This window comes from Ischnura elegans, chromosome 8 (genome assembly GCF_921293095.1).
Source record: "Ischnura elegans chromosome 8, ioIscEleg1.1, whole genome shotgun sequence".
NCBI classification, from domain to species: Eukaryota; Metazoa; Arthropoda; class Insecta; order Odonata; family Coenagrionidae; genus Ischnura; species Ischnura elegans.
Genome location: NC_060253.1, coordinates 89,136,433 through 89,144,980, shown reverse-complemented (window position 1 = coordinate 89,144,980; position 8,548 = coordinate 89,136,433).

Genomic DNA, 8,548 nt, shown 5'->3' with positions numbered 1-8,548 from the left:
TCTTTGTATTATCCTCTTCGCTTGTCTAGTGTCGAGGTGATGCTTGATTTGGACACATGTTGGCATTGTGTCCGTATCCCGGCAACGTTGAAGGAAGGCCAAGGAGCACAAGAGTCTCTCCTTTTTCTTCCTCAGCTTTTCCAACCTTCTTGTCTTGCGGTTGACTTCGAAGGAAACTACCCTATTGAGGCGACGCGGCGACGCGTCGCGACGCGACGTATTACGTCGTGACGTAGCCCAAAAATTTTTATTCAACATTCTCCCAGCTTTTTTTTTATTTATTAAAATGTGGAACTCCAGTTACAGTGGCAGCGTCCTGGGCCCATAACCTATTAAAATGTGGAAGTCTGGTAAAAAAACTTCAAGTGCTCAAACTTATTTAGAAATCAACTTATAGCCACAGATATTTTGACAGCAACTGATCAAGAGCAATGTGGTCCAAACAAAAAAATTGGTTCTATTTCAAAACAAATTAAAAACAAAAATCACCACTGGCCACCGCTGAATTCAAATAACCAAACAAAAATCAGAACAAAAATTTAATGACTGGCACTATAAAAAAGGACAATATTTGCTAATTCCAAAGAAATTTTTCTGGATTTTCTGGCAGTACTGGCGGAACGTCGCTTCACTTTAAGCTCCGCTCCCCGCCCCCCGATGATCCTTCCTCCCCCCTCCCGCTTCACATGGCACTTTTGCGCAGGTCGGGGAGACAGTGGGGGGCGGGGGCGCGCCGGGCATCACGCCCTCCAATCCACTGTGACGTCACGAGACTTCCGTCTGAAGCGTGAATGGGCTCTCTCGCCAATTTCATTTTACCGTCCATTGTGATATAGTGTTAAATAAATAGAGTTATAGATATTATGTTCTAGAAATCACGTTCATATACTCAACATTCACTAAATAAAATAAATTTATAAAATGCATTAACGTCTCCATACCGTGGGATCATCTATATGAATGAATTATCTGCGAAAATCACGAAAGTATAAAAAAAATGGATGATATAATTGCACTAAAAACTGATGACACTCAAAATAAGCTTATTTACTCGAAAATAAAACGAGAAAACCCTAAAAATCTAAAAAGTTATGTGATATATGTGGTGAAATACCATGTCCCCACTGAAATAGTTGCTACATGGGACAGATATCTCATCATTCCAAGAACAGGATTTCCGAACACAAATCTTCCACATGAAAAACATAGTTCAGCTATGTGCCTTTGCAAACCAGAGTAAAAAAATAGCCATACTTTCGACTTCGAAAATACCGAAATTTTAGATACTGAAATTAATTTCACAAAAAGATTATTTAAAGTGATTTATATCGGAAAACAAAAAAAGTTGTAATTAAAGATGACACATCGACAAATAAATAAATATTATTATTATCAAATTAATTAAAATTGATAGGTAACAATGAACTGCATTGGCGAAGTTGCCATCAGTAAATGAATACAATTCATTTCACGAAAGTTATGCCAAAATTCTAGGCTCTTATTTTTAATTAATTTACAACTGAATTCTTTTTTTTATAATTATTATTGTAAAAACATTGTAATAACCTTTTTTGCCTTTTATGTATCAAAATTATGAGCTGATATTCATCCATAGTCCTGATGAAGGCATACAAACGTGTACACCGAAACGTTGGCAAAAATTTGCATTTGAAATTCTTCAAGTACTCTACTCCATGGCTCTGAATCAAGAATATTGAGACCCTTCTGTTTTCGCTTTTCGAGCCTTCGTCCACTTCTCGACACATTCATGAGAAAAAAAATCGACGGCTTTGACCCTTTCGAAAATACGTCGATGACGTCACGAAATATAATACCTAGGTAATTTATTTAATGTCGCCGCTTCTCCACTGCTCCTTGAAGTCGTGTGTTTCATCGTTGTTTACACTTTTGGACGGTTCCTTCTCTGGAGGAAAGTGTCTCCTTGAATGAGAGTATGGACCAGATAATAACGTCTCTGTTGACGTCAATGATGACGTCATCATCTGCTGAGCACGCTTTTTCCAAAAACAGTATAAAATGCGCAAAAAAGTAAAAACTAAGCTTTTCATCACTCGTAGAATTAAGCTGATTTGGTTTAGATATTAATATTGCTAGCCAATAGTTACCCACCTATTAGGCTCCGCTATAGTAATTTCTAATATACCTAATCAGCGCCCACACTTAATTCTCCACGTGATGAAAAGGTTATTTTTTAAAACTTTTTATATTGTTTTACAGTTTTTGGAGAAAAGATTTTTTAAAAGCTTTTTAATATTTTTTATTAGCGTTGCGTTGGAACTTTGATGCTTTGCTTATAGAAAATTTTCGTCGCCCGATCTTGCTTACAATAATAATGTTTTTTTCCAACAACCCATCCGCTTGGTCATAGATTTCGCGAGTGACCAGACTTGAAATGCCAACCAAAAACAAAAGCGGTGGAAGAGCGTGAACATTTTGCAGCAGGTCAAGCAATCGCGAGAACGAGATAACAAAAGAGCATCTCCCGCCCGCAACGAAAAACAGAACGCGTCGACTCCCATGGATACGCATTAACGAGCAGTCTGGAGCGATGCGCCATCTGCGCAATCATGAATAAAATATGGGGCGCGGAACGTAAGGGGATAGTTTGAATTGTCTTTAATGCATCACCCCACAACCGTTGCCTCCATCCGAGCGAGTACTAATCCGTCTCCTCCCGCATTTCCCCTCCTCGACAACGCAAAACCTTTCTCTTACCCTGGCCTTGTTCCCGCGCGAAACTAACTACTCAGGAGTCTCCTCACTTTAGTTCCAACTGCGTATCAGTCCCGTGGAATACACTCGCGAATGTTTGCATATTTCATTTATGATGCGAACTGCGCTCCGGGAGTGATTTGAACACATTAATTCTCAGGCCATTACTGGATCACTCACCTACGTACCGAACTTGAGTTCTACCCCTTCCATTTTAAACCTAAAACTATTCATCGCTAAATTGTGGATTGAAACATTTAGCCGTGGAAGACGATGTCTTCTTCTTTTCTGAAAAGTTAACGTTATTCCGTGCGTGTGGTTCTTCTCTTTTTCGCAGATGAAATAAATGCTGGAAATATATGAAATGAAAAATAAATAAATACAAAGCGGGATATATTCTTGTGTTCAATGTTGAGGTTAACGAAAATAACGAAAGGTGCCAAGGGGACCACGGCTTTACGTCGCATCTGACGGACAGAGTGTTGGTCTCGAAGTGCCCTCCACACAACATTCGAGTAGGGATCGGGCAGTCTCTGATTGGGATCACCGCTTGGAACCAGTCGACTTCATTAAAATTTTTGAAAAAGATCGACCGATTGCGATGTTTTCTTCATGATGGAGGACGTGCTTTCCAATTTACCGGTATTAGAGAAAAGTTTTTCACAAAGCACGGATGACGATATCATAGGCCAATGGTAAAGATCGAAGTCGAAAAATCGAGTTCGGATGGAAACTCGTAGATCAAAGGTTGATCTGGATTTCCTCGATCCTAAATTTTCTATTTTATTTTAAATCGATTTTTCCATCTCTACCCATACTTTTATCTGAAGAAAAAGTGATGTGAGACTGGATTTACGGGGATGGGAGTGCTTAACTTTTCAAAGATTAAGGAGGGATTAATGTGCTAGCGGAGGGAATATTGAGAAGAAGGTTACGGCACCCTTTCCCCGCTGACTTATCCCCTCCCACCTCTCCTGTCTTTAATCTCTCATGTCAGCCCAGGCTTCGAGTGGGAGGAGAAATATTAATCTAAACTTTTTTAATTTACCTCTCCCTCTTCTCTACACGAAACAGCTCCTCTTCATACGCTTTTTGTGGCTCCCGTAGTTGTCTCTGGGAAACTCATTATCCTCTGGTGTAATCAGACGAGGTCACCCTCATTAGTAATCCAAGTTGGGGGAAGGCACTAAGCCAACGTAATTATTGAGGTCATTGTGGTTGAGATAATATATTAACAATAATATTTATTTTCTTCCACAAATACGTACATACAGGTAATTTTTTCCATTCAGGGAAGTGAGGTAGTCTGTAATTTGGCTAAAATTTAACATAATTAAACGAGGTCAAGATAATGAAAAAAAAATATTTACCTAAGTATTTACCAAATAATAGTTTATTTTATTGTTTTTTTGGTATTGCGATGAAGCTATTTTTTTCTAAAGAGGGAGATTCGGATGCTTAATTCAGGGTAAATAGTTTTCTTATAAATTCGTCAAACTTTTCGCCATCATAGACGACATCCATGGGTGTTAAAAAAGAAGATAAAGGTGTAGAAAAAGTAATTGTCCAATCATTTTATTTTTGAGAGAAAAATTTTTTTCCAGCTGTTTGGGCCATCCAAAGCACTATTTTCGTGAAGGTAATGCAATTTTTATTTCCAAATTCTCCGCAGGCACACAAGGGCCTTTAAAACGGGTTCTCCAACAATAGTAAAGCACAACACAAAAATTCATGTCCTGGGTAGGTACCACCCTACTAGGCTAATTCGAACCCACGACCTACGGTATGGCGGACTAGGATTCTACACCACCGCCACCGAAGAAAGCCTAATTTGATTTCGAATTCCATTCATTTCCTAATTATTAACGAATTAAATAATAATAAATACTTAGATAATTAAAATAATTAATTAAATAAATATTTCCGGAAATGGGCCTAAATTTTATTTTTACATGAATATTTGCGTAAAATGAGCATCGTTTCAGTTTTTATCGATTCGACATATTCCTATTTGCAGTTACCTCTACCGTTCCAACGTTTTCCGTAGGTATAGTATTAAATCCGGATGGATCTCTAAATAAACGATGATTTTCAAATGTGATTTCTCAAAAATATAGCGCGAAACGTTTATATTTTTGCCGCGTCGATTGAGAACAATTGAAAGGTTCCTTAAAAATTTCCTGAAGCGACAAATACTTCGAACTCCTTAATTGTTAGTTTAATTTCTACTCTACTTGAGCTGTCTCTTAAGAATGATGAGCGGAAAGGAGGCAGGAGTTTGAACGAAGAGATATGTTTATTGTGATATATTCTCTGTGATTCCACCGGATGAGTTGCTTTTAGGCCAACGCTTCGATCGCTGCCTCTGCCATCGTCCTAAGGGCATGAGGACCATTGCATCCATCGAAACGTCGGCCTAGAAGCAACTCACTAGGGGGAAAACCTGAGAAGATTTCAGTAGTATTATACGCCGGGAAAGAACAAAATAATATTTCCGAACTACCGTCACAGCCAGTATTCAATTGGCCTGCCTAGTATTTACCAGCCTATATCAAAATTTTTGGTATCCTGAATAGGGTGGGGAGGGGGCAGTGCCCCCGGGGCACTCCTTCAAGATGGTCCTCCACTATCTCCACGACGGGGAATAAGCCACGCCTCCCACCGGCCACTGCGCAACTAGTACCGGCCAGCCGTCCTCCCCCCTCACGCACAACCCTTCCGTGGAGGGAACGAACTCTCCTCTGGGACCGCCCGGAATCAGTGTTCCCTTCACCCACCATCGCAATCTCTCTTTCAAAACCCCTGGACCAGGGGTTGGGAAGGGGGAGGGCAGGGGTTTTAAGGGTCTTGTAGAGCCAGCCACGACCCCCGATACCTCTCCACAAAGCCTCCTTTTATTAATTATTGCCGCGGACTCGTTCCCCAACTGCTCCGTCAACAATCGTTGTTTCCCATAAATATTGTGACGGTGGATAAGGGGGCCGTGGACGGTCTAGTGCTTAAGCGAAAAATAGCGAAAAAAAATCTCTCACTTCCCCCATCTCACCCCAACTACCCTACCCTCTGGGGGAAAGCCCCTTTTCTCCACTCACTCAGCTTACACTTTGTTCCCTGTAGTCCTCTTAACCTATGTTCCCTTTTCCAGCGTTTTAAATATTTCTCACCCAAATGTCTGCGGGGTGTATTCTACCTTTTCCCCCCATCTCCATGTAATCTCTTTCTAGTTCTAACTGCGTCCATCTCTCGTATCTGCGGAAAATCGTAGAAATTTCCTTCCTCATAGGAAATTTGTTCCTTTCTGTAGAAACATTAATTCATGGTTTCGCTAGTAGTGGGCCGCATGGGCGCAGCTAGGAATTAAGGCTGGAGGGGTTTTAGGTGCAACTAATAACGGGGTGTGTGGGGATATGGAATACCCACCAGGATAAGCGGTAGGTGCGAGATTAATAAATTGCTTTGGAATTTTAAGATAAATGGTTGAAAATGGTGAGTTTTACGGCTTTCTGGGGGATATTCTATTAATCCTTACACTATTCTGTTAGTAATATCAATCCGATTAAGTAATATGGATTAAACTAAAAAATTTCTCTGAGCTCTTGGGGGGGGGGGGGTTTATCCCACAAAACCCCCCCCCTCGCTGCGCCACTGGCGGGCCGTTGTCGCTATCATAGCGGCGGAGGTATTCCCTATCCCTCCCTTCTACACCTATCCTTTCCTGAGAGATGTCGTCGGGCTCTCATCGCGGCGATGCTATCCTGTTTCCTTCCTCTGTCCTTTCCCTATTGAGATAGCGCGGGCGTGTAAGTCTCATGATTCGTTCTCTTGCCTTGACTCTTGTCTCGGGGACTTGGTTCCCGGTCCTCGAGAGTGTATCACATGCGGGCCCGCCCTGGGTTTCCGATTCCTCTGCGCCCATCTCTTGACTAGCCTATGTCACAATATAAAATGTGTAATTATAAAAAATAGCAATAACTAATGGCAACAAAAGTATTAATGAGCCACGAACTCCTACCGTGAAACATCGTGAGGAAATTCCTATGCTTGAAAAACTCGTACTCTGAGGTATAACTTACGTTAAATTTTCTTCCTGAACTGTCGAGCCCAATCTTAATTCATGTTTAGGGTATGTGTCTAATACTGCGGTGTAATTAGAACTAGAATCGTTGAGGGTAATACGATAGTTCATGAAAATAACATGATGAATTCGAATGCCTCCGCGGATGAAAGGGAAGATTATTTGCAACGAAAATATTATTTCTCATTCAGCCACTCTCTCATTAGTTTACAATTAATATATCAAAAAATTTCCGCACTTTTTTTCCATGAGTCGGGGGGATCGGGTTGGTGTAGTGTCTAGAGTGTTGGCTTCCCACCCGGCGGGCTCGGGTTCAAATCCCGGCAGTGGCAGAGAATTATCAGAGACTGCCCGATCCCGTTGTGTGGAGGACATTTCAAGCGCAACACTCCGTCCGTCGGATGGGACGTTAAGCCGTGGTCCCCTTGGCGCCTTTCGTTAAGAGCAGGCTAACGCCGACGCCGGGTTTCTCTCCACCCTTCCTTCCACACCCTTCCCTCATGGCGCAAATGTCCTCAGCTGTCGGTCGCCTCCTCCAAATACCATACCTTTTTTCATGAGTCGGTGACGTCATTAGAGTTGCGATTTATTTGCTCGATCAGGAGGGACCGCTCATCGAATGAAGGGAATTCTCCGGCCGGCCTCTCTCGGACGATTTGGCCGTTCAATTGAATATTATACTTATAATCTTCAGATTTAACAAAAATGATCTTCAAAAAACTTCAAAAGGAATAAAAATTAAGATTCAGGAGAAGACAGCTTTTCGAAGATGACTTCGGAATGTTTCGAAAGGCATTAAGAGATCCGCGGAAGGGTAGGTAGACGAAATAGATTTGAACAAGGTAGGTAGTCGGTAAAAAAAGTGATCTTTCCCGAAAACAGGTCGAGAAGTAAGGAACGGATTAGAAATGGAAAAATACGTGTTTGTTTTTCAAAATATATCTCAATCGACAACGGAAACAAAATCGGTGTAAAAGCCCAATCCCACCCTCGCATCGTCTTCTCTTCGTAGATTATCCCACTTAATGAAATCGTCTGTCCTTTCATCTTCTTTATTCTTAGATAGTTCTCGCGATAGCTTAAAAGACTTTGCCGAAGCGTAGAATACATGTAAGTTATAGTAAAATCAGAGAATAAAAAGGTAGATGACAAATTGTGGTGGTAAAAAAGATGAGAAAAATCACGGAAAAAAAAGAATTAGAGCAACGTTTCAAAGTTAGGCTCTATACTAAATATTTTTCCAATTTATTACTCAGAAATTAATCGTTTCTTCTCCTCTTATGACTGATAATTTTAAAAACTTTTTTTTCAGTAGGAGACAGTATTTTTGGCACTATAAAAAGTGCTTTCAATTGAAAAGTAAATATGACAATGGAATTTATCAAATATTGCGCTGTCATTAGAACTTGAATCAATGAAGGTAATACGGTCATTCATTATAGACGGAATTCATTAGAATGGTTCGGTGGATGAAGGGGAAGAAAGTTTACGATGAAAATAGTTTAATTGTTAGTAAGCTAAGATAAGTAAATACTAATTAGCTGCGGTTATGTTCGATGTAGTTTATAGTTTTCACTACTACCGTCAGTCTTTCAATGGACTATTTATGTGGGATTTCACCTCAGAGTTAGCATGGATATTTGCAGTGCATAGATCACTGAGATTAAATCTAATCGCTTCCGTGGATTATTTTTTTATCTCATGGTGACTGTTATACGTCAGGGAGGGGGCACTTACTCC